General features: G+C 44.0%; 1 protein-coding gene and 1 pseudogene across 4 annotated transcripts in view; both read left to right on the top strand.

Annotated features, from left to right (window-relative positions):
- Window positions 1-27674, top strand: part of MICU1 (mitochondrial calcium uptake 1) — a 291530-nt gene that overhangs the window by 44841 nt on the left and 219015 nt on the right. The window lies entirely within an intron of this gene.
- On the top strand, window positions 10524-19727 carry LOC121004224 (annotated as a pseudogene).

The following is a 27674-nucleotide window of genomic DNA, read 5'->3' as shown; positions in this document are numbered from 1 at the left end:
TTAAATGCTTATCCAGGATTTACAACAATTGTCTAGCAACAGGGAATGTGATCAAATAAAAAAAATCACTAGGGTGTACCTGTTAAATTCCCACCTCTCCAGCACCTCTGGTCGCTGCCAGTCCTTTTTTTTTTTTTACTTAAGTGATGACTGCTGCAGCCAAACACTGGCCTCAGCAAATCATTGGCTGCACCTGTCATGTGGATCCACTGTCCATACCTACTTAAATGATTCACCCTAGATAGCGGCCCCCAACTCGGCGGTGGTCCCTATTTTGACTAAGTACACAGGGCCTAACCAGGATGGAGGGGTAGAGAGACTAACCTGGGCAGAAAGCAACACCAGAAATAAACACAGAGTCCAGTGCCAAGACATGTCAGAACCACAAGTAAACGTCTTTAACAAAATCATAAGAAAAAAAATCAGTCGGGTCAGATAACCAGCAATCTAGAGAGTAGCAAAAAACACTAATTATGCAGGAACAATAATTGAAGATTATGCTAGCTTTAGTGTACTAATAATCTTAATTTTAATAAGGACAGGAGGCGAGTATTTTGCATTAACTCTCTTTACTAAACTCCACAGCAGTAAAGAAAAATGTAAAGAGTAACAAGTAAATCACTGCGCAGCATAGTATATAAGGGTCATGCTGCCTGTACACTTCCTCTTTCTAAAAGCGACATCAAAGTCCAGGTTGAGCTCGAACATCCAGAAATTCAACGAAAAACTGTAACAGCGGTTTCTGGCGAGCAGAACTTGAGGAGACTCCTGGTAAACGAGGTTGGAGGTAAGACCGAACGAAGCTCTCATCCCATCCTATGGAGTCGTGAGATTAACAAACCAGCGACCAGTGGAGGTCCTGAAGAGGGTTACACTGAAAGGAGAGTATAAAAATAGGTTAGGTAAAGAATCGTAACTATTCACGCCTATGGGCCTTAACGGAATAGTGTAAAGTTAAATCATTACAAATAGAGTGCAAATTATCTAGTGGCTAAATGTATGGTAGGTGTAAGTATGTAGTACAACTAAAAACTGTCCGTCTGGAAGGCAATATTTAGGGTGAGAAATTCCGAATATGTCCCAAAACAGAGAGATTACTAAAATCAAGCCCCATATCCGACACCTTGAGATCCACTCCCCCGACGAGTCAGGGTAGGGAACAGAAGGGAGGGAAAATACTTGCCTCCTGTCCTTATTAAAATTAAGATTATTAGTACACTAAAGCTAGCATAATCTTCAATTTTAAAACATGACAGGAGGCTTCCTATTTTGCAATTTTAACGCTGAAGAAGAGACATCCCCGCAGAAGGGGGAGTGCGAAAATAAAAGGTACGGAAAGTAGATTCCCTAGACCAGTCCGCCGTTCGGAGAATATCCGAAGGGACGCCCCTGCCAGTAAGCTGATAAAGCCGCCGCTCCGCGAAACGGAGTGGGCGCCGAAAGCGGGGTCTATACCTGCGAGGGAAAGGATCCAGCGGATCCAACGGGCCAGCGTGGTGACCGAGACTGGGGCGTAAGGGCGCACGTAGGAAACTAGGAGTTGACCCGACGTGGAGGAACGGAGTGAGTAGGTAACCGAAACATAACTGCGGAGGGTGGACACGACACAGAGCTGCGGGTCGTCTGGAAAAAAGGGATAAAAGGACCCGACGTCGAACCCGATTTAGTGCGAAGAGAGATATGAATGTGACTTCATCAGGGCCACCTCAAAGGCATCGACATCGAAGGCCCGAACGTCCGACACCCGCGGAAAGACACAAGACAAAGTAGAAAAGCGCACTTAGCGGATAGTTGGCGAAGGGAAAGGCGGTCATTCGGAGGCCAATCCCTGAAAAAACGGAGAACCAGTCCCATGTCCCATAGGTGATGGTATTTGGGGGCCGGGGGGCGGCGGAGCCGCATGCCGCGGAGTAGGCGACAGACCAGAGGGTCTTTGCCGACCGGGCGATCCCCGACGGGGGTATGGGCTGCCGAAATCGCGGAGCGAACGACGTTGACAGAACGATAAGAGCGGCCAGAAGAAAACAAGGAGGAAAGAAAATTGAGAATCATGGGAACAGGTGCCGTAAATGGATCGGAGTCCCGTTCCATGCACCAAGTAGACCAGGAGGCCCAAGCTGAAAGGTAGCAGCGTCTAGTTCCCGAGGCCCATGAGTCCCATAAGAGGTCCCTAGCAGTCTGCGATAGTCCGCTGACTCGCCAGGAACCCCGGAAAGAGACCAAGCCACCAGGGGTAGTCGATCTTCCTGGATGAGCGGGTGGAGACATCCTTTGGGATCTGTGAGCAGGTCCTGGAAGGAGGAGAGGATCCATGTAGGAGGAGGCCAGGAGGTCCGGGAACCATGGTTGACTCTGCCACAAGGGCGTTATGAGAACCAGTTTGATTTGTTGCGTCCGCATCTGGTGTAGTGTTCTTGCAATCATGGATAATGGGGGAAAGGCGTAGGCTCCTGTCGCCAGCCATTGTTGGAGAAATGCGTCTGTCGCCTTGCTCTCCGGGTCCGGGAGCCAGCTGAAGAACTCCGGGGTCTGGTGATTGTTGCGAGAGGCGAACAGATCCAGGTGAAAGGGACCCCTCCGGGCTGCCAGAGCCCTGAAGATTCTCGTGTTTAGCTTCCAGTCGCTGACGTCTCTCCAGTGGCGAGAGAACCAGTCGGCTGTGAGGTTGATTTCTCCCGGCAAGTATTCCGCTTGTAGCGTGATGTTGCGAGGGAGGCAGTAGTCGAAGATGTCCCTCGTGATATCCGACAGCAGGCGTGAGCGAGCGCCTCCTAGGCGGTTGATGTACTGGACTGCGGAGACGTTGTCCATGCGAAGGAGGATGCAACAATTGGAGCTCTCCCGGGCCAGGCTGCGGATCGCGAAGGATCCTGCTAGGAGTTTGAGGCAATTGATGTGCATGGAGAGCTCCTGCGTCGTCCATGCTCCTCCCGTGGAGATGGTTCCGTTGGTGGCACCCCATCCCCACAAGCTGGCGTCTGATTCTAAAACGAAATCTGGAGTGTCTCCGAATATGGCCTTGCCGTTCCAAGCTTGCATGCTGTCCAGCCACCATGACAGCACTTCACGAACCTCCGTCGTCACCGGGACGGGTTGATCGTAAGTAGGTCTGTGGCGAAGGTATTTCGCCTTGAGTCGTTGCATGGCCCTGTAGTGGAGAGGACCCGGAAATATGGCTTGAATGGAAGCTGAGAGGAGTCCCACAATCCTGGCCAGGTTGCGTAGAGGGATGGAATCGAGCCGGAGAACGCTGCGAATCTCCTTGCGAATGGTTGCTATCTTTGAGGTTGGTAGCCTATGAGTGCACGTCGTCGAGTCGATCTCGAAGCCGAGGAATTGTATCGTCTGGGTAGGGGTCAGCTCCGATTTCTGTTGGTTCACCACGAAGCCCAGAGATTCCAGTAGGGATACTGCCAGGTGAGTGTGTTGGCGTAGTCTGCGTTCGTCGGAGCAGAACAGGAGGAGGTCGTCCAAATAGATGATGCATCGAATGCCCCTGGACCTCAGGTGGGCCACCACCGGTTTTAGGAGTTTGGTGAAACACCATGGGGCTGAGCTGAGCCCGAAAGGGAGGCATGTGAATTGCCAAGGGCGTCCATGCCAGAGGAAACGTAGGAGTGTTCGACAGTCCGGGTGCACCGGGACTGACAGGTATGCATCTTTTAGATCGAGCCTGGCGAACCAGTCGTTGCTCCGAAGAAGGTCCCGCAGGAGGTGGATGCCCTCCATCTTGAAGTGGCGGTAGACCACGTACGCGTTGAGAGCGTAGATTGATAACTGGGCGGTATTCTCCCGACTTCTTCCGAACCAGGAAGATGTTGCTGAAGTAACCTCCCTGTTCGTGGACCGGTTGAATAGCCCCTTTGTCCCGAAGCTCGCGTAGCTCCGCGTTGAAGAGGTTGTGGTCGAAAGACGACATGTGGATGGGGCGAGGGGGCTAAACCTGAAAGGGGGTTCCCATTAGGTCTATGATATATCCCTGCACTGTTTGTAGAATCCATGCGTCTGAGCAAAGGGCGGCCCAATTGTGGAAAGAAAGGGAAATACGGCCCGCAGTGCGGGTACATGGTAACAACGGAGGAATATGGGTCCTTACCTGCAGTAAAGCGGGAACGTCCGCGGATTCCACGGCCTCTATCCGAGCCTCTGGAAAAGGGTCGTTGCTGATAGTCCCTTGTCGGATAAAATGGTGTTGGTTGAGTACGGGGGCCTGAAGGCCAAAATCGGCTGGCGGCACGGCCCCGTTGCCGGCCAGCCCTTCCAAAAAACCCTCTGGTAGGGTTGCTCCTGAAGACACTGCGCATTGAGGATTGCGCCTTATTAACCACCTCCGGACCGCCTAATGCAGGATCGCGTTCCGGAGGTGGCAGCGCTGCGCACAGTCACGCATATTACCGTCATCAACGCGTGACGCGAGATTTCCTGTGAACGCGCGCACACAGGCGCGCGCGCTCACAGGACGGAAGGTAAGAGAGTTGATCTCCAGCCTGCCAGCGGCGATCGTTCGCTGGAGGCTGGAGACTGTGTTTTTTTTAACCCCTAACAGGTATATTAGACGCTGTTTTGTTAACAGCGTCTAATATACCTGCTACCTGGTCCTCTGGTGGTCCCCTTTGTTTGGATCGACCACCAGAGGACACAGGTAGCTCAGTAAAGTAGCACCAAGCCACCACTACACTACACTACACCCCCCCCCTTCACTTATTAACCCCTTATTAGCCCCTGATCAACCCCTAATCACCCCTGATCACCCCATATAGACTCCCTGATCACCCCCTGTCATTGATTACCCCCCTGTCATTGATCCAACCCCCCTGTAAAAGCTCCATTCAGACGTCCGCATGAATTTTTACGGATCCACTGATAGATGGATCGGATCCGCAAAACGCATCCGGACGTCTGAATGAAGCCTTACAGGGGCATGATCAATGACTGTGGTGATCACACCCATATAGACTCCCTGATCACCCCCCTGTCATTGATTACCCCCCTGTCATTGGATTACCCCCCTGTAAAGCTCCATATCAGATGTCCGCATGATTTTTACGGGATGCACTGATACATGGATCGGATCCGCAAAACGCATCCGGTCGTTCTGAATGAAGCCTTACAGGGGCATGATCAATGACTGTGGTGATCACCCCCCTGTCATTGATTACCCCCCTGTAAAGCTCCATTCAGATGTCCGCATGATTTTTACCGGATGCACTGATAGAAGGATCGGATCCGCAAACGCATCCGGACGTCTGAATGAAGCCTTACAGGGGCATGATCAATGACTGTGGTGATCACCCCATATAGACTCCCTGATCACCCCCCTGTCATTGATTACCCCCCTGTCATTGATTACCCCCCTGTAAAGCTCCATTCAGATGTCCGCATGATTTTTACGGATGCACTGATAGATGGATCGGATCCGCAAAACGCATCCGGACGTCTGAATGAAGCCTTACAGGGGCATGATCAATGACTGTGGTGATCACCCCATATAGACTCCCTGATCACCCCCCTGTAAAGCTCCATTCAGATGTCCGCATGATTTTTACGGATGCACTGATACATGGATCGGATCCGCAAAACGCATCCGGTCGTCTGAATGAAGCCTTACAGGGGCATGATCAATGACTGTGGTGATCACCCCCCTGTCATTGATTACCCCCCTGTAAAGCTCCATTCAGATGTCCGCATGATTTTTACGGATGCACTGATAGATGGATCCGATCCGCAAAACGCATCCGGACGTCTGAATGAAGCCTTACTGGGGCATGATCAATGACTGTGGTGATCACCCCATATAGACCCCTGATCACCCCCCCCTGTCATTGATCACCCCCCTGTCATTGATTACCCCCCCTGTAAAGCTCCATTCAGATGTCCGCTTGATTTTTACGGATGCACTGATAGATGGATCGGATCCGCAAAACGCATCCGGACGTCTGAATGAAGCCTTACAGGGGCATGATCAATGACTGTGGTGATCACCCCATATAGACTCCCTGATCACCCCCCTGTCATTGATCACCCCCCCTGTCATTGATTACCCCCCTGTAAGCTCCATTCAGATTTCCGCATGATTTTTTACGGATGCACTGATAGATGGATCGGATCCGCAAAACCGCATCGGACGTCTGAATGAAGCCTTACACGGGCGTGATCAATGACTGTGGTTATCACCCCATATAGACTCCCTGATCACCCCCCTGTCATTGATCACGCCCGTGTAAGGCTTCATTCAGATATTTTTTTGGCCCAAGTTAGCAGAATTTTTTTTTTTTTTTTCTTACAAAGTCTCATATTCCACTAACTTGTGTCAAAAAATAAAATCTCACATGAACTCACCATACCCCTCACGGAATCCAAATGCGATAAAATTTTTTAGACATTTATATTCCAGACTTTTTCCTCACGCTTTAGGGCCCCTAGAATGCCAGGGCAGTATAAATACCCCACATGTGACCCCATTTCGGAAAGAAGACACCCCCCAGGTATTCCGTGAGGGGCATATTGAGTCCATGAAAGATTGAAAATTTTTGTCACCAAGTTAGCGGAACGGGAGACTTTGTGAGAAAAAAAATTAAAAATATCAATTTCCGCTAACTTGTGCCAAAAAAAAAAATTTCTATTGAACTCGCAATGCCCCTCATTGAATACCTTGGGGTGTCTTCTTTCAAAATGGGGTCACATGTGGGTAATTTATACTGCCACTGGCATTCTAGGGGCCCCAAAGCGTGAGAAGAAGTCTGGTATCCAAATGTCTAAAAATGCCCTCTAAAAGGAATTTGGGCACCTTTGCGCATCTAGGCTGCAAAAAGTGTCACACATCTGGTATCGCCGTACTCAGGAGAAGTTGGGGAATGTGTTTTGGGGTGTCATTTTACATATACCCATGCTGGGTGAGAGAAATATCTTGGTCAAATGCCAACTTTGTATAAAAAAATGGGGAAAAGTTGTCTTTTGCCAAGATATTTCTCTCACCCAGCAATGGGTATATGTAAAATGACACCCCAAAACACATTCCCCAACTTCTCCTGAATACGGCGATACCACATGTGTGACACTTTTTTGCAGCCTAGGTTGGCAAAGGGGCCCATATTCCAAAGAGCACCTTTAGGATTTCACAGGTCATTTACCTACTTACCCACCATTAGGGCCCCTGGAAAATGCCAGGGCAGTATAACTACCCCACAAGTGACCCCATTTTGGAAAGAAGACACCCCAAGGTATTCCGTGAGGGGCATGGCGAGTTCCTAGAATTTTTTATTTTTTGTCACAAGTTAGTGGAAAATGCTTATTTTTTTTTTTTTTTTTTTTTTCATACAAAGTCTCAATTCCACTAACTTGTGCCAATCAAATAAAAAACTTCCATGAACTCACTTTGCCCATCAGCGAATACCTTGGGGTCTCCCCCTTCTTTTCCAAAATGGGGCTCACTTGTGGGGTAGTTATACTGCCCTGGGCATTCTAGGGGCCCAAATGTGTGGTAAGGAGTTTGAAATCAAATTCTGTAAAAAATGACCTGGTGAACTACAGAAAGGGTGCCTCTTTTGAATATGGGACCCTTTGCCCACCTCGGCTGACAAAAAAGTGTCACACATCTGGTATCTCCGTAATAGGGAGAAGTTGCGGGAATGTGTTTTGGGGTGTCATTTTACATATACCCATGCTGGGTAAGAGACAATATCTTGGCAAAGACAACTTTTCCCATTTTTTTTATACAAAGGTTCGCATTTGACCAAGATATTTATCTCACCCAGCATGGGTATATGTAAAAAGACACCCCAAAACACATTCCTCAACTTCTCCTGAATACAGAGATACCAGATGTGTGACACTTTTTTGCAGCCTAGGTGGGCAAAGGGGCCCACATTCCAAAGAGCACCTTTCGGATTTCACAGGTCATCTACCTACTTACCACACATTTGGGCCCCTAGAATGCCAGGGCAGTATAACTACCCCACAAGTGACCCCATTTTGGAAAGAAGAGACCCCAAGGTATTCGCTGATGGGCATAGTGAGTTCATGGAAGTTTTTATTTTTTGTCACAAGTTTGTGGAATATGAGACTTTGTATGAAAAAAAAAAAAAAAAAAAAAAAATCATCATTTTCCACTAACTTGTGACAAAAAATAAAAAATTCTAGGAACTCGCCATGCCCCTCACGGAATACCTTGGGGTGTCTTCTTTCCAAAATGGGGTCACTTGTGGGGTAGTTATACTGCCCTGGTATTCTAGGGGCCCAAATGTGTGGTAAGGAGTTTGAAATCAAATTCAGGAAAAAATGAGGAGTGAAATCCGAAAGGTGCTCTTTGGAATATGGGCCCCTTTGCCCACCTAGGCTGCAAAAAAGTGTCACACATCTGGTATCCCCGTACTCAGGAGAAGTTGAGGAATGTGTTTTGGGGTGTCTTTTTACATATACCCATGCTGGGTGAGATAAATATCTTGGTCAAATGACAACTTTGTATAAAAAAATGGGAAAAGTTGTCTTTTGCCAAGATATTTCTCTCACCCAGCATGGGTATATATAAAATGACACCCCAAAACACATTCCCCACCTTCTCCTGAGTACGGAGATACCAGATGTGTGACACTTTTTTGCAGCCTAGGTGGGCAAAGGGGCCCACATTCCAAAGAGCACCTTTCGGATTTCACAGGTCATTTTTTACAGAATTTGATTTCAAACTCCTTACCACACATTTGGGCCCCTAGAATGCCAGGGCAGTATAACTACCCCACAAGTGACCCCATTTTGGAAAGAAGAGACCCCAAGGTATTCGCTGATGGGCATAGTGAGTTAAAAGAAGTTTTTATTTTTTGTCACAAGTTAGTGAAATATGAGACTTTGTAAGGAAAAAAAAAAAAAAAAAAAAAATCATCATTTTCCGCTAACTTGTGACAAAAAATAAAAAGTTCTATGAACTCACTATGCCCATCAGCGAATACCTTAGGGTGTGTACTTTCAGAAATGGGGTCATTTGTGGGGTGTTTGTACTGTCTGGGCATTGTAGAACCTCAGGAAACATGACAGGTGCTCAGAAAGTCAGAGCTGCTTCAAAAAGCGGAAATTCACATTTTTGTACCATAGTTTGTAAACGCTATAACTTTTACCCAAACCATTTTTTTTTTACCCAAACATTTTTTTTTTATCAAAGACATGTAGAACTATAAATTTAGAGCAAAATTTCTATATGGATGTCGTTTTTTTTGCAAAATTTTACAACTGAAAGTGAAAAATGTCATTTTTTTGCAAAAAAATCGTTAAATTTCGATTAATAACAAAAAAAGTAAAAATGTCAGCAGCAATGAAATACCACCAAATGAAAGCTCTATTAGTGAGAAGAAAAGGAGGTAAAATTCATTTGGGTGGTAAGTTGCATGACCGAGCAATAAACGGTGAAAGTAGTGTAGGTCAGAAGTGTAAAAAGTGGCCTGGTCTTTCAGGGTGTTTAAGCACTGGGGGCTGAGGTGGTTAAGGGAGGTGAACACGTTGACATGTTTGTTTTAGTTCCTTGAGGAATGGTTCACCGAAAAGTTTCCCTTGTGCCTGGGGCCCAATCTCCTTTGTGCCAAGGTCTGCCAATTTACCGTTAATACGGAATAACGCTGCTTTTCATCTCTCCGAAGAGAGCGTAACATTGGCGTTTCCGATGAAACAAAAACAACGTTGTGCCCACTCCCTGAAGTCCTCGGTGGAGAAGGAATCGGCTTTGGCGTAGGCATCATCCGCCAGATACATAATGCGAGCCAGGGGGCCTACGGAATCCAGCAGGTTATCTTGGGCGCCCTATAGGCCTTTCTCTACCCTCCGTCGAGGGTCTCTGCCACTGCGCATCATAAAGGTCGTCATAACCTTGTCAAATTCTGGGGTCTGAGCGACCTTATCCGGCAGGGAAGGGCGTGGGCATTCAGACCTGAGTCGGTTGCGGACCTCTTTCTCCAGAGGTTTGCGGAGCCACAGGTGCATGAACCTGGAAAGGTGTTCTGGAGGCGACCAGTCACCCGATCTGGGGTGTCGTATGTTGCGAGGATCGAACATCGCCTGACCTGAGGGGTCCATAATGGTGTCTGAGTCAAGAGGAGGTTCTGCGTCAGCAGTGTCTTCTATACCTCTTGCCTGGGCCGCACCCAGGAGGGTCTCCTGCATGAAAGCGGAAACAGACTTCTCGTCCGAGCCCCATGCGTCGTAATCCGACTCTGAAGCGTCAGCTTGCCACTCATCTAGCATTGACATGGAGTGGGTAGGGCCCTGCTCTTCTTCTGAAGAGTACTCCTGACGCGGGGCCGGGGTGTGAAGTTTGGCAGATTTACGCTTGGCAGGTGCCTTAGCCTTGGGTGGTTTGGGTGTATAGTCCTCTCCTTTTGTCATGGCGTTTTGTAGGGCGGGATTCATCCCCTGTCTGATAGTCGGACCGGTCGGAGTCCGACTCGTGATGTGGACGTCTGCGGGTTTTAGGTACGTCAGGAGCCGAATCTCGGGCCTTGGAGAGTGCCTTCTCCACAGAGGCAGCGACAGCTGCGTTAATCATGGCCTGGAAGTCTACAGGGACATTCTGGGAATCCTCCATGATAAGGGTAGGCTGGTATGTCACTGAAAGGCACAGTAATAAACGGGCACCCAGGTCTTGAGAACAGGCATAGGGTCAGTTTTAATAGTATGGGAACAAAGCCCAGTATAAACCCCAGCAGGGTAAAGTAGTGACCTTATAAACTGAGGCTCACCCAGTTAGAGAGAACTGCAACAGCTAGTCTCCCAATAAGCAGCGTATTAATAGTGGGGGCTCACCCCGGTTGCACAGGGTTGGAACCCTTAAATGCAGGTCACAATAATAAACAGGCAGCAGCACTGACCTGACTGACCCAGCCACATGAGGCACAGAGAGAACTGAATAGTAGTCTGAGATAGGCACAGGGTTGCCAGACACCAAGGGGTGAAAACCAGCAATGTGGGGGTAACAGCAAATTAGTACAGCCACACTGAATCCCCAATGAGATGTTATGAGGTAAAATTAAGATGGCCGCGAAATCTCGCGATGTCCGCAATCCAAAATGGCGGCCGCGAGTGTAGGCCGCAAGCCGGGGACTAAATTTTGAGGCCGGCCGCGATTTGAAAGCGGGCCGGCGCGAAAAGGATGAAGCCAGGAGGCACTCCAGGCTAGGGGGGGACCTGAGGAATCCGAGGTAAATGATAATAATAAGATATAAATGTACAATAAGTAATATAGCTCCAGGGGAGCAAAAAGTCTGACCTGTCTGCGATGGAGCAGTAAAGAAAGAGGAAGTGTACAGGCAGCATGATCCTTATATACTATGCTGCGCAGTGATTTACTTGTTACTCTTTACATTTTTCTTTACTGCTGTGGAGTTTAGTAAAGAGAGTTAATGCAAAATAGGAAGCCTCCTGTCATGTTTTAAAATTACCGATAACTATGTACAGCAGTTGCCGGTTTAAATCTACCTTTGGAAGGAAACATGTGACAGCGGAGCCATGCTTTATTGGCCCGATGTCTGTTCCCTGATAGGCCAAGCATCTCCCGTGTCAGTGGGCCTACTGCCACGGAAACATATCGATGCTGGCAGTGCCCCCAAGGGGTGGCAGTGCCTGCCATAGGAGCAATGCCAGGTGAGTCCATGACAGTGAATATTGGTTATTTTTATTTTATCAAATTCCCTGCTGTTAAAGCCTATGTACACCTTTGGGGACAATTTTATTTTATTGTATTTTACTTATTTTGAGCTAAAAATCTTTTTTTCATTTGGTCTTTATTAAAAATGTGGAATCCTTTTTTGTGTACAGAGCTGTCATACTCCACTAGCTGCCTGTGGATCTTTTTGTCTTTTCTGTCATCTGGTGAGCAGACGGACTCCTTATCTCTGCTCTTTGACATTATAAATGCTTAATACTCATCTTACTGATATGATTGTGGCTACCTTTTTAGTAGTTTAGAGATGAGTGTTATTAGATGACTGGCACAGAGGGAAAGTGAAAGTACCAATCACACAGTTAACCCTCTGTGACAGAACGGCTCAATATTTTTAATATAGGCCAATTGAAAAAATGATTTGTAGCCAAAAGTTATGCAATCAGAAGTAAAAATTGCCTCCAAAGGTGTACATAGCCTACTTTTTTTTTTTTTTGCCAACAGCCCATTTAACACATAATGACCTTGAATCTAATACCAAGTGAATGTCAACTAGCGGAGAGCCCAACAGTTGTAAATGTAGACAGATATGTTCTGTAGATGCATAGCCGCCTGGTAACTGAAGAAATTGTATTGGACCTAGGCTTTCAGCAACAAATGACACTGCTGGTCCATTTGCTGGATCACGGCCAGAGTGGTGAGCATACACAGGCTGATAAATTGCTGGTCAGTTAGCTGTTCTGTGGTGCTGAAAGCTTAGATAATTGTCATATTTCCCACTGTCTGTCTTTCTCTTACGGGTTTCACCTGTCATGTTGTGCCTGATGATGGAAGCAGCTGCTGTGTCCAGTTTTTTTCCTTGAGGACATAAAACAAAACTACAGAATTGTCTCAGAGTTAAAGACAAAACGTGCTGATGTCAAAGCAACTTATAGCTTATTTTTTTTACAAAAACCAAACACAGGGTTGCTGTCACAAATGGAAGATCGATTGCCGAAAGAAAAATGCTGCAATTTAAGCCAAATCTGGTGCCAAATAATAGATTTGGCGTAACTCAATAGGTAAACCAGACATGCTTTACTTCCTTACTTGATGACTGTTAGGCCCCTTTCACACGAGCGAGTTCTCCACACGGGTGCAATGCGTGAAATGTACACATAGCACCCGTAATGAATCTAGACCCATTTACTTCAATGAGCATTTTGTTCTGCATTGTGTGAGAATCACAGCATGTTCAAAAAGTTCAAAAGTTTTTCACGCAGCTCTGGCCCCATAGAAGTGATCGGGGCTTCAGTGAAAAACGTATTGCATCCGGTTGCAGTCTGGGTGCAATGCGTTTTTCACTGGTGGTTGCTAAGAGGAGATGTTTGTGAACCTTCAAATAATTTTTCACGCGTGTGAAAAAACACATCAAAACGCATTGCAGGTGCGCAGAAAAAAACTGAACTAAACACAATCGCAGACAAAACTGACTGAAATTGCTTGCAAAATGGTGTGAGTTTCACTGAACGCATCCTGAGCCAATGCGTATCGTTCATGTGAAAGAGGCCTTAGGGTAGATTCAGTCAGCCAGGATTTGCAGTAGGCAAAAACCACCTTGGATTTTAATGGTAATCTGCAGCTGAAACGCAGATTATTACAGTGCTATGATATTCAGACCTGCAGAAGGATTAGGTAACCAGCAGCTTTTCAGCAAGGAATATGCACCAACATCAGCATGCTGTGGATTTTGCAATTTGCTTAGTGTTCATTATGTCACTTAGATCTTTTCTGCAGCATGTTAATAAGGCATAAAATACCCCATAAACCTGTACTGCCAGTGTCCATGCCTGCGCCCTGCTATGATCCATGGGGTTACGATATTTAGCATTAGCAAAATAGCACCAGTCTTCTATGGAATTGGCACTTCCCATGCTAGTAGTTTTGTCATGCTCCTTTCCTGCATCTTTTTTTCAAATATATCATGCACCAAGATTAGAAGTGGTGCATAAGTGATATGATATAATGAAAGTGCTGCAGATTTCCCAGAATTGTAGGAGACATATCTGCAGTATATTACAATACTAAATCTCTTCTTCACAGAGGAAAAATCTGCAGTCTATGGATTTCACCCTTTACAATATACAGAGTGTGATATCTGTGGCAGATCTGCAATAAAACTGCGTGTGACACATAATACAGAATAATCGTTTGCAGAAAATCTGTGCTCAAGTTTTTCATAGACTTTATTCTAAAGATTTTTCTTTGCAAGAGCCACTAATTTACAGCCAGAACAGGGATGAATCCTATTGGGACAAAGCATGAAATCGTAACGTAAAGTGAATTTGAAAGATTTGAGAATGAATAAGCTTAGGCAGGCTACATGAATAAATTTATTTACGAAGTGATTAAATATACGATAACATAAAGAAATCGCATACAGAATAATAAGTAAATAAACATCACTAGCATAAATGGGGTGGAGACTCCGTCGATCATGCTATAACCCATGGCTGTCTACCCCGTTATAACACATGACCGACACCCCAGGGTGTACAAGAGAGAGAGGGCAATCATACTGACATCCTACCTAGAATGGAGAGCCTGGTGGAGTCTCTTTTGAGAAAATGTGGGTGACAGAGTATAAACCTGTGAGCCCCTCCTCCAGTGTGCATCAGTGTCTTATCAGCACAATGGTGGATGGGTACTATCTCTAACCCACTTCATTACAAGGAAAACCTATAAAGTATTACACAGAGTATTAAACAGAATTAAAGGGGAGAACCAATCAGTCACTTAAAAATACCCTTACAATACAAGGAAATATCTTAGGCTCCGTAGATCTAATTCTGAGCAGTTTCACTAAAAATATATTTAAACCAGGACTCATTCCTAATCATCAGTAGCCAATATTTATAATGTCATGTAAACTGTTCATTTGGTGCATAAAAACATTGGCAATCGTCCTAAAAGCAAGATGTTTTGATAAGTTGGACAGAAAATTCATCAGTATTTGGGTAATTATAATTTTTTTTAGCTAAGAAATAAAAACTGTGATTTGTGCATATTCCTAAACAGCAAATGTTTTTTGCTTCATGTATTCGCCGTCACAGTGTGGTTTTTAACCACTTAAGGACTCTGCCCTATTTCACCTTAAGGACTTGGCCATTTTTTGCAAATCTGACCAGTGTCACTTTAAGTGCTGATAACTTTAAAACGCTTTTACTTATACAGGCCCTTCTGAGATTGTTTTTTCGTCACATATTGTACTTCATGACACTGGTAAAATGAAGTAAAAACAATTCATTTTTATTTATAAAAAAATACCAAATTTACCAATAATTAGTAAAAAATTGCAAGTTTCCAAGTTTCAATTTCTCTACTTCTATAATACATAGTAATACCTCCAAAAATAGTTATTACTTTACATTCCCCATATGTCTACTTCATGTTTGGATCATTTTGGGAATGATATTTTATTTTTTGGGGATGTTACAAGGCTTAGAAGTTTAGAAGCAAATCTTGAAATTTTTAGGGACCAGTTCAGGTCTGAAGTCACTTTGCGAGGCTTACATAATAGAAACCACCCAAAAATGACCCTATTCTATAAACTACACCCCTCAAGGTATTCAAAACTGATTTTACTAACTTTGTTAACCCTTTTGGTGTTCCACAAGAATTAATGGAAAATAGAGATACAATTTCCAAATTTCACTTTTTTGGCAGATTTTCCATTTTAATAATTTTTTTCCAGTTACAAAGCAAGGGTTAACAGCCAAACCAATATTTATGGCCCTGATTCTGTAGTTTACAGAAACACCCCATATGTGGTCGTAAACCGCTGTACGGGCACACGGCAGGGCGCAGAAGGAAAGGAATGCCATACGGTTTTTGGAAGGCAGGTTTTGCTCGACTGTATTTTTTAGGTTTATTTGGTTTATTTAGCACAGTTTTTATTTAAAATTTTTTACGGTGTTCATCTGAGGGGTTAGGTCATGTGATATTTTTATAGAGCCGGTCGATTCGGATGCGGCGATACCAAATATGTATACTTTTTTTTTTGTTAGTTTTACACAATAACAGCTTTTTTCAAACAAAAAATTATGTTTTAGTGTCTCCATATTCTGAGCCATGTTTTTTTTTTTTTTTTTTTGGGGGATGGTCTCAGGTAGGGGCTCATTTTTTGTAGAATGAGGTGACTGTTAGATTGGTACTATTTTGGTGGGCAAACGCATTTTTGATCGCTTGCTGTTGTACTTTTTGTGATGTAAGGTGACAAAAAAATTGTTTATTTAGCACTGTTTTTATTTTTTACGGTGTTTATCTGAGGGGGTTAGGTCATGTGATATGTTTATAGAGCCAGTCGATACGGACGCGGCGATACTGAATATGTATACTTTTTTTCCCCCCTATTTTTTACCAATTTTTTTCACTTTATTTTTTGTCCTACTTTGGGACTTGAACTTTTGGAGTATATTCCTTTACAATGCATTCCAATACTTCTGTATTGGAATGCATTGGCTGTATGAGTAATACTGTGTGTATTACTCATACAGCTTCCGGGGCCTGTGAGATCCAGGGGGCTGGATCTCACAGGCTCTTCACCGGAAGGCAGCGCAGATGCCTCAGGAAGGCATCCCGCTGCCTTCCATGCCATCGGGTCCCCCCCCACAGCCCCATGGGGACCCGATGGCACCACCGCCGCACCAGGTAAAAGCCGCAAACCGCAGGTCAGAATTGACCTGCGGTTTGCGGCAAACGCGCATTTAGCCGTGGTGCCTGCTCAATGATTTGAGCAGGCAACGTGTTCCGATCACCGCCCGCCGGGCGGCGGTGATCGGAACAACACATGACGTACCGGTACGTCATGGGTCCTTAAGGACTCGGAAAACATGCCGTACCAGTACGTTATGCGTTCCTAAGGGGTTAAAGAGGACCTGTCCCATCTCCTGACATGTCTTTTTAGCAACTACTTGCATTCCCCATGTAATAACAATTCTGGATCATCTATTCTTATGGCTCTGTGTTGTGCCATTCCTGTATTCTTTCTACTAGAAGGTATGAATTAATTGCTAGCAGTCTGCAGTAAGGGTACAGAGGTGTGGTAACCAGTTTTAATTCCACATTTATCGAATGTCACATTTTGTTTGATATATTTGTCTTATTCTTAAATTCAAGAGAAGCTACTCCAGTTTTACTTCTCCACCCTCCTACTGGTGTGAGATTGTTACATTTTTGCGACATTTTAAAAAAGTCTCAATGATAAATCTGGAGTCAAGCTCATTAACGTAGCTGACCACAAAACTGGGTGGAAAATGCACATGCAAAAGCACTATCTTGTAACTTTTTGAAGCCAGAATTCTGGAGTGAGGGCATGATGAATCAGGGCCAATGAATCTATTAAAACAGTAGCCATAACTTTTTAGTTATCCCTGTAGCAATAAGTAAAAAATGAATGTGAACGCCTTAAAGGGGCTTTCTAGCAACATGAAGTTATTCCTTGTCTAACAGAGGCTTCCAGGCCTGATTTAGTTGTATTCCTATTAGGCCTTCCCAGAGTTATTGTCTAATACAGGGATGGCCAACCTGCGGCTCTCCAGCTGTTGCAAAACTACAACTCCCAGCATGCCCAGGCTGCCTACAGCTATCGGCCTACAGCAGGGCTGGTGGGAATTGTAGTTTTACAACAGCTGGAGGGCCACAGGTTGGCCATCCCTGGTCTAATAGATTACATGTCAGCAGGGGCATTGCTAAGGGCTCATGGCACCTGGTGGTTCATGGCAATGAATGGGATAATGTTTATATGCCCTGTTGCCTATGCAGTAGGGGTGTTAATTCCAGGATCCCTAGTTAATGAAGGGATTAAAGTCAGTATACCTAGAGCAATAAAGGAATAAAGCATTGTTTTTCTGCCTCTGTGGTTTGGGAGTCTTCCAGCACCAGCTGGGATATGGACGAATAGCTAACATGGACTATAGCACCATAGTTCTTATGGTGGGACTAGGGTTGCATCAATACTTTTACACTCTGATCGATCAGATACCGGGACTTGCTATTTTCCGATACTAGGCTGCTCTACTGTGCAGCTTAATATCAGTTAGAGAACATGGCACACGCCACCCTCAACAGTGCAGAAGAAGGCAGTCCTTCCCTCCCCACTGTGACTTGGCTGCCTCTGGCCACCAATGAAGTTGGCACTAAGGAAGAGAGGAGGGCCTGCGGCCACTGCGCCACCAATAAATATAATTAACCCCTTAATACAAATGTAGGTGGCGTCAATGACGGGGCATGGTAATCCCGCACCTGATGGGTTAATTGACACGGTTTGGCGGGATCCCTGTCATTGAGGCTAGGTTCCAGCTGTGTGATACAGCCGGCAGCAGCCGCCTACATTTTCCCCTCCCCTCTTCCTCCTCATTGGTGGCAGTGGCAGCTTCTGATTGGAGCCCCAGCAGTGTAATCCTTGGGCTTCGATCGGTTACCATGGCAGCCAGGACGCTACTGAAGCGTCCATGACTGCTGTGGTAAGCTCCCTGCTGCTGTGTGCACAAAGCCCCGGGCAACAGGGACAGTGTAACATCCTATTCACCCTATTAGATCTCGATTAGGGTGAACAGGACAACGATTCTAGGCCCCCTAAGGGGGCTAATAGTTATTAAATAAAAAGTTTAAAAAAAATAATAAATTAAAAGTTTAAATCACCCCCTTTCCGAATTTTACGTATAAAATATATGAACAATGAAAAATAAACATATTACTTATCTCAATGTCTGAAAAAGTCAAAAATATTAAAATATTTTTAAAAATATCCTATGCAGTGAATGCCGTAGCAGAAAAAAAAAATAAACACGCCATTCGCCATTTTTTTGTCACCTTGTCCCCACCAAAAAATAGGATAGGACTGTTCTATTATAGGCCGGACGTTCCATAAAATGCAGAATGCACGCAGATTTTTTGGTTTTAAAATTTTTACGAAAGGTATTGAGTATCACTTTTTTTATGGTATCGAAATCGAATCAAAATTTTGGCATCATGACAACCCTAGGTGGGACCCAACTTTAGGGTTGGAAAGAAGACTGGCTGCGGAAACTTTGGGAAACTATAATTAGGCAAATGAATGTGTGGCAATTAACCTAGAGCCAATTAAATCTTGTGCTCATCAGCTTCATCTGGAATATCTGTTTTACAAGCAAGTAGCTGATGGGCTTCCCCAGGTTTCCTACTGTAACCCATGTAGAAAGTTCAAGCCATTGTACTGGAACGTTTAGTTCCAAGCTTAAGACTTAATTGACCTATATGACAGCCTTGTGCATTTTAAGAACATAATTTTTCAGAGATGTTAAGAATTTCTTAATTGGTCGCCCAGGGAATAAGAAAGAATGATAAAGTCACATAGAAATCTACCCCTACCTTATGATTATATTAAACTCTTTTTTTTATTTTGGTCCTTTTTTAGCACTCTGTAATTTTTGTGAAATAATAAGAAAGAAGGTCATCCACTTTATTGACTTTGGACTGGCCAGTGATTATATAGACCCGGGAGACAAAAAGCACATATCTTATCGGGAGCACAACAGTCTAACTGGAACAGGCAGATATAACATGTCTATATTAACAACCAGGAATTAAGACATAAGTTTATGTACTTCTTATGAGGGAGACGTCCATGGCAAGACCTAAAGACAGATACACTGAAGAAGCACTACCAAAAGATTTGGCACAGAAAACGTAACACTCCTGTAGATGTCCTCTGTGACAATTTCCCAGAGGAGATGGCAACATAAAATTATGTAAAAAAGTTGGATTTTTTGAAAAGCCAGATATGATTAATTACAGACACTGTTTTCTGAACTGTTTGATCGGAAAATATACCCCTTTGACTATGTATATGACTGGGGTGGCAGGCCTATTCTTATTCCTGTTGGATCCATTCATTTAGATTTCGAGACCTCAGTGATAACTAGGGACAGCTGTACCCATTGAGAGCGGCTGTCATAGACCCATCCCCTAAAAAAGTTATCAAATGGGCGGCTGAATTCTGACAACCAAACAGATAGGTCCCTCTAATGCACTGATCACAACAGAGGCTGAGGTGGAGGTTGTGGAATAAGATAAGTGCATTTTTATTTTTTTTAAAGAAAAAGGAAGATCCACTTTCAGAGATACCATACCAAGTGAATAATCCACTGGATCAGATTGGTGTCTACAGTGTCACTGTGTCAATGATTCTAGTGTATTGGGGTGAGGAAGTAGGTTTTACATGGTGGAAGAATTGGACACCAGAAATGGAATTCATTGGCCCATAATTGAAGGCTGACCCAGAATTGGTTCCCAATAATGCTGATCTCTCAGCACTAAGAAGCCCCGAGGAAAAGGGCCAGAGACTGTTTAGGAACACCCTTCCAATCCATTTTGTATAGGTTACTGCACTCCCTCATTTCTTGAATGAAAGTCCTTAACACCACTAACTCATTTTCTCCCTCAGTAGTCATGGTTGAGGTTGGCATCTCGCAGCACCCTAGATGTTCCTCATCCCAGTACCCAGAGCTGGAGGGAATAGAAAAAAAAATTCGAAAAAAATTTGTCCCAACCCATGGTCCTTTGATTTTTTGTTACCTATTTACTCTTCTTCCTTTTTCATATCCTGAGGAATAAAGTATAGACAAGGCAAAAACACTGTACAGTAAAAAGAGACAATTTTTGTATAAAAACTGGTTTAATTTTCTAAAATTGTTAAAAAAAATTATATATGGAATCGCCAAGAGCAATATTAGCATTAATAGCAATATTACATATAGGAACACAGAGTGTGGCACTTTGATGATTGATTTATTTTTTTACTTCAAATTGTTTTTATTATTTTCATAGGTATATACACCGATAGGCGAAAGCAAATTGACAATGACTAGATCACATACATATCGGCATGCTTATACAATAACTAGTACAATAGTTATAAATACAGTGATACAATCATCATATCGCGTTATCTGGAAGAAACTTGAACTCTGGAAACCACTACAAAAGGTGGGGAAAGTCTGAGGGGAGGAGGATAAAGGATAATGTAGACAATGATATTTCACCTTCCCTCACTTCGTATACTATCACTAGAGAATATTATACCTTTTTCAAAGTAATTTTAGGCTTTATTCTGCAAAACCTCTAAACCTTTTCCATGGTCCCCAGATATCCGAGAATCGTTGGTGTTCTGGCGTCCCAATGTGCGATTTGCTCTAATCTATAGATCTGGTCACATTTCTGAAACCAATGTTGTAGTGATGGGGGGTCTGTTTTCCGCCAGTATACAGCCACAAGAAGACGGGCAGATGCTAGGAGTGTCTTACACAAAGTTTGTACCTCTTTTGATTTTGAACTGGCAAATCCTCCCAATAGACCAAAAAGACATATTTTAGGCGACGTTCGAACTTTTACTTTGCAGACCTGGGAGAGTATTTTACAAATCTCTTGCCAATAAGTTTGTATTTTATTACACGACCACCAAACATGACTTTGAGTCCCTATAGCAATTTCACATCTCCAGCAAACAGAGCTGACCTCTGGGAACATACTATGCAAACGTTGTGGTGTATAGTACCAGTGTGTAAGGACTTTGTAGCTATTTTCCTGCAGTTTTACACATCTAGAGACTTTCCCTGGAGCTATTAATACCTTTGGCAATTCCCATTGATCAAACTTTATTGCTAGTTCTTCTTCCCACTTATCAATAAATTTGCATCTATCTGTATTAGTGAAGGAGATAATCGAGGAATATAACTGGGAAATCTTCTTCTTAGGTTCTAGTGTCTGCAAATCCATTTTCTCGAACTTCGTGTGGTCTGTGCCCCATACTGGAGCCCTAGTTAGTTTTTTTAAAGATGTGATAGCAATGTGCTATTTGGAATATAGTACACTGAGTCAAAGCAGGGTGTGATTCTAGTTCTGATAATGATGGCATATCAGCGTCTGGGCACAAGGACAGTATCGATGTCGTATTATTCTTGTCTCCTTCTTTTATCGTATTCCAGAAACCTATATTTGACTGACGCAGAACGTCTCTAAGGCTACTTTCACACCTGCGTTCGGGTGTCCGCTTGTAAGCTCCGTTTGAAGGGGCTCACAAGCGGCCCTGAACGCAGCCGCCCGGCCCTAATGCATTCTGAGTGGACGCGGATCCGCTCAGAATGCATCAGTCTGGCAGCGTTCAGCGAGCGGACACCTGAACGCTGCTTGCAGCGTTCGGGTGTCCGCCTGGCCGTGCGGAGGCAAGCGGATCCGTCCAGACTTACAATGTAAGTCAATGGGGACGAATCCGTTTGAAGATGACACTATATGGCTCAATCTTCAAACGGATCCGTCCCCCATTGACTTTCAATGTAAAGTCTGGACGGATCCGTTCAGGCTACTTTCACACTTAGAAATTTTTCTAAGTTATAATGCAGACAGATCCGTTCTGAACGGATGCAAACGTCTGCATTATAGGAGCGGATCCGTCTGATGAAACATCAGACGGACCCGCTACGAACGCTAGTGTGAAAGTAGCCTTACTTGCATGAGTATAGCATAATTAGGCATCAGCTTCTGAAGCATATTCAATGTACACCATCGGGTTATTGTGTATTTAGTAATCGAGCTGTGTGTTATAAGCATTTTGTTTACTCTCGCCAGATCAAGGAAAAGTAAGGATCTTAAAGGGAGGTTCGGCATTGCCTCTTCCACTCTAATGTCTAGTCGACCTGGAGTAGGACGTAGCCAATCTAAACTTCTAGTACAAAGAATTACCTTATGATAAGTGTGAACGTCCGGTATTCCCATACCTCCTCTCGTGGGGTGACGGATTACGTATGCCGAGGGCATTCTCGCTTTCTTCCCTCCCCATAAAAATTTAAGAAAGATCTTCTGAACTTTTTTAAAGAAGGCTAGGGGGATAGGGATCGGTAAAGCCTGCAAATAATACACTTTGATGATTTTGATGATGTGCTGAAATGCAAGAAGCCCAAGATTTTAGCAGAAATGAGTTGTGACCACTAGAAGCATTGCAGTGATGATTTGTGGCACTCGTCCAGTCTGTGAACCAACTCTCATCATACTTTACCATTTTTTTTCACTTGAATTGAAAGCAGGTACAAATCAGTTTCCCATACGTTTTTGACAGGTCTTGCCGCTGCTGTGTTCTAATGAACCACTGACCCCCTGACCAAATTTAATAGAACTCCGGGGTCCAGGCAACACAGGTCGAAAACTACTGATCTAAAGTGTTGTCAAATTCCCAGCAGCAGAAATGCTATTAAGCGTTCTCTATAGCCGTTTTGTTCATGAAATCAGTGGAATATCCAGCTAACAGCCAGCTGATGTTATCTTCTCACATATATCTATGATATATTACACATTTGTATACATTATATGGACAGACTTATTGGGACACTAGACTTGGGCTACTTTTACACTAATGTTTTTGCTGGATCCAGCAGGGCTTAGCAAAAACGCTTCCGTTACCATAATACAACCATCGGCATCCGGTTGTATTATCTTTAACATAGCCAAGACGGCTCCGTCATGAACTCCATTGGAAGTCAGTGGGGGACTGATCCGTTTTCTATTGTCAGCGGTTTTCTTTCCGTCATGACCCACAATGCAAGTCAATGGGGACAGATCGGTCTTGCTCCGCATCCCATGACGGAAAGAAAACCGCAGCATGCATTTTGGAGCATTCCGTTCTGTTCAGTTACGTTTTGTACCCGGTGACAATGAATGGGGACAAAACGCAAGCGTTTTTTTTTCCGGTATTGAGACCTTATGCCTGATCTCAATACCGGAAAATAGAAATGCTAGTGTGAAAGTAGCCTCAATTACTAAATTCTGGTTTTCATTCAGGAGTATGAAATCCAGCCCCTAGCCATGCAGTGTGCGTGTGCAAACATTTGTGAAAGAATGGCTCGTTTTTAAAGAGCTCGCTGAATTCCGGTATGGTACTTTAATAGGATGTCTCTGTTGCAACAAGCCAGTTCATGAAATGTATTCTCTTAGATATTATACGTTCAATGTATGACTTGAATTGTTGCAACAGGGAATCATTTAGGTCACCTACTGGTGAGGAACATAGTGAATAACAGTCGCCATTGTTCTTCTGACTCAATAGCTGCAGAGTTTTAAACTACCTTTGGCATTAACGTCAGCACAAAAATTGTGCTCTAGGAGCTTCATGGCATGGCTTTCTATGTTCAAGCAGCTACATGCAAGCCTTTACATCACCAAGCACAATGCCACACATCAGATGAAGTGGGACAAATCATGCTTCTCTCTCTGGCAGTCCTATGGGCAGGTGTGGGTTTGGCTAATCCCAGGGGAACATTACCTGCCTGATTGCTTTGGAGGAGGGATAATGATGTGGGGCTGTCATTCAGGGGTTGGTCTAGGCGCCTTCGCTCCAGTGAAGGAAAATCTTAATGCTTCAGGATACCAAGACAACTTTATGGGAAGGCCCTTTTTCTGTTCCAGTATGACTGTTCTCCAGTGCACAAAGCAAGGTTCATAAAGTCATGGTTGAATGAGTTTGGTGTGGAAGAACTTGACTGGCTCGCACAAATCCCCGACTTCAACCCCATCGGACACTTTTGGGATGGAATAGAAAGGAGATTGCGAACCAAGCCCTCTCGTCGAACATCAGTGCCTGACCTCGCAAAGTCTTTTCTGGATGAATGGGCAAAATGTCCCACAGACACACTCCAAAATCGTGTACAAATGCTTCCCAGAAGAGTGGAAGGGAGGGAGCTCAACTCTATTAATGCATCTATGCTAATGAAGGAAGACATGTTAGTATTGTCAGTAGGCACGTAATTAACCCATGTCTCCACCATAAAGACCATATTGAGTGTTCTGTGTTAGTGGGAAGCACTTATATGGTTAATATCCTATTTATTATTATTATTATGCAGAATTTTATATATTGTTTCAGTCAATCTATTTCTCTGTGCATATACCATTAGGAAAGGGAGAACATCTTTGCAAAACCATTATTTTAGAAAATAGCCCAGTAACTTAAAACGAGACTTCCTGCTTCCAAATGTTATGTTCACGAAAGGTCAGACATGTTCCGTTTTATGAAATGACAAGGTCTTTCGTTGTTCTTCGTAGCTCAGTGCTGTTGTTCTAGTACCGGTGACAAGTGAGAGGTTACTAAACTGAGATAAAATTCTGTAATTTGTCATATTTTGTCAAGGAAGTAATATCCATTGGTCAAACTAAGTATTATTTTTCGGATTGTTGATATATTTCATTCAAGGACTATGTCCTCAATGCCCAGTGAGATTGATTCATGCTTTTTATTTTACTATCCTTCTTTACTCCTGGTTAAAACCTTTTCACATGACGTAGTAAAATAGTGTATCCAGGGCGATCCGTTTTTTGCAGACAAGAATAAGCATTTATGTTATAGGGAAATTCGCAAAATGTGGAACGTATCATGTTTTGCGGTCTACAAAAATGGATACAGTCGTGTGAATGAGCCCTTAAACTGAGACCAAGCTGCCTTCAACCTAGGTGCAGTTTTCTGGCCATTAAAAACTCCTGGGCTGAGTGGGAGGAGTGCTGATGCTATGAGAGGTAATAATAAAATCCCCCAAAAATGAAAATGTTACAAATAGCATGGTTTACCGTCAGTGGACTATGGCGTTGTATACCATTAATTATGCTGACAAATTATGTAAATTGTGCTGAGAAGCGATAGATCAATGCATTGCTTGTGGATGTGCAAGCCATGTTTTTTCTCTCTTTGGAGTAATTGGACAATCCCTGAATTGGGACTATTTGAATTATTTTTTTTTTTGTTCAATCTTATTCCTGTAGGTGGGTGACATAAGGATTGAATGAATATCTCTAGACAAATTTATCAGCATTGAGCGACATTTTCATAGCTTTTTTTGCTAATAAAAACAACGTTGCCTTCCGCAAAACTTTTTTTTATTTTTATTTTTTCTCTTTTTTCTTTTATATACGGAGATTTTAACATCTTTATTACTATACAAAACGAGTACACAAAAATAAATTCATTATTATAAATTATCACAATTTTATTTATTTTTTTTCCCCTTGACCCCATTACCCCCCCCCCCTCCCACCCTGCGATGCGTCGTCCACCCTCTCCTCCCCCCAAACACCCTCAAAAAGAAATAGGGAGTAGGGGAGAGAGAGAAAAATATATATTTTCATAGCTTTTTTGCTAATAAAAGCAACGTTGCCTTCCGCAAAACTTTAACTTTTAAAATGACTACAAATAATAAATTCCCATCTATGAGTTTTTACTCTGCAATCTGTGACGTGGAACATAATGCAGAATCATGGAAGATCTATGAACTTGTGGCAGATGGGCTCGCCTGTAATGAAGGAAGTGGTTGAATTATTCGGCTAATATTCAGCGTTGAGATAATTCAGCAGATGTTACCCGATTCCCAGCACTTCTGTGGAAACTAATTATTTGCTTCACAGACATATGTGTATTCCAAATCACCAAAAAGATGGAAAAAGCAAAGCACTTTCAGCAATCTCTTCAGAAGGTTTTCTTCAGCATTTTGGCTGTGGTCCCTGCCGTTTTGCGTTTTGACCAGGGTCCTGCTTTCATCGCAGTTCAGCTGTGGCACCTGCCGTTAAGCCAGAAAATCCACCATTTAGCATTTTGGCCAACGAGTAGCGACTTCAGGCAGACAAAACGTTAGGGCAGGTTTAATTGGCAAAATGCCTCAGAATTCTGTTGGAAATGGTGGCAAAAATATAAAAACGTGGAGTGCACTAAATATGTTTTGTAGTTCTTTTTTTACACCTTATTCAGCAGATTTGAAAAGCGCCGATATGTATATTTCGCCTACGTCCTTACTATCCAGCACTCTTTCTGCCTCCGATCAGATTTTGTGTTGGTTTAGATTTGCTGGCAGATGTTCTGTGATATTAATCCTATAATGCCTCACAGGAGCATGTGTAGTCGTTACTGTATCTGCCGGCATGCTGGGCTTGAGGAGGACTGTGTGATTATCCTTCACTCAGTCCCCTTAGTAAGCTTGTAATACGATTTGTAACTCCACAGTCAAAGAGGCTGGACTGTCGTCCTCTTCGTTATGATCTGTCCAGCCATCGGCAATACCTGAAGTGAAGTAGTGGTTTCTTTCTCGCTTGTCATTTGGATCTATAAATGCTAGAAATACCTTTTAGAAACCTAAATAAAATTGAATATGTTGGGGGTCATTCATCAAAGACTCGCGTCTTACGAAACAATGTGTCACATGCCGGGGGTCCAAGGCATACCTCCAGGACGTCATACAAGCAGACCAAGGATACAGACGGACGCACATGCGCACTACACAGAACAGCGGGTGTGGACCCACTGTGCCACTGACTGGCAATACTCTGGAGGGGCGTAACTTAGCAACTCCCTGGTATTCACTAGAGCAGCCATGGCCAACCTGCGGCTCTCCAGCTGTTGTAAAACTACAACTCCCACCATGCCCTGCTGTAGGCTGCTAGCTGTAGGCAGTCTGGGCATGCTGGGAGTTGTAGTTTTGCAACAGCTGGAGAGCCTCAGGTTGGCCATCCCTGCACTAGAGCCTCAGATGGTGAGGATAGACTTGAGCCAGTAAGGTAGTTAGTTGCCAGTGGCTACTCCAGAGCAAACCTAAAGTCAGTGGCAGCTGGTCCAGAACAGGCCAGGAGGTACTGGCAGCAAGCATAAACAGATGGGCACAGAGACGTAACCAGGAGCAACGGAATACACTGAGAACCACAGATCAGAGATACAAGGCACAAATAAGGCTAGAGATACACACTGATTGCGATTTCCCCTCCAGGGAAGCCAGGGACCCCCTCACGAAGGTAGGATGGAACGACAGGCAGACATGAACAGGACAGGGACAGAAGCCAAAGGCACTACAGCACAGGATACATCGGAAGCAGTTAAGCACTGCCAGGCTCTCAGATGCAGTTACGCACTGCTAGGTGATACATGGAACAGAACATAACACGATAAATCGGACAGGGCAGGTACAGATCAGAACATGATATCAACACCATAACA

This window comes from Bufo bufo, chromosome 6 (genome assembly GCF_905171765.1).
Source record: "Bufo bufo chromosome 6, aBufBuf1.1, whole genome shotgun sequence".
NCBI lineage: Eukaryota > Metazoa > Chordata > Amphibia > Anura > Bufonidae > Bufo > Bufo bufo.
This window is presented reverse-complemented; position numbering and strand designations above follow the sequence as displayed.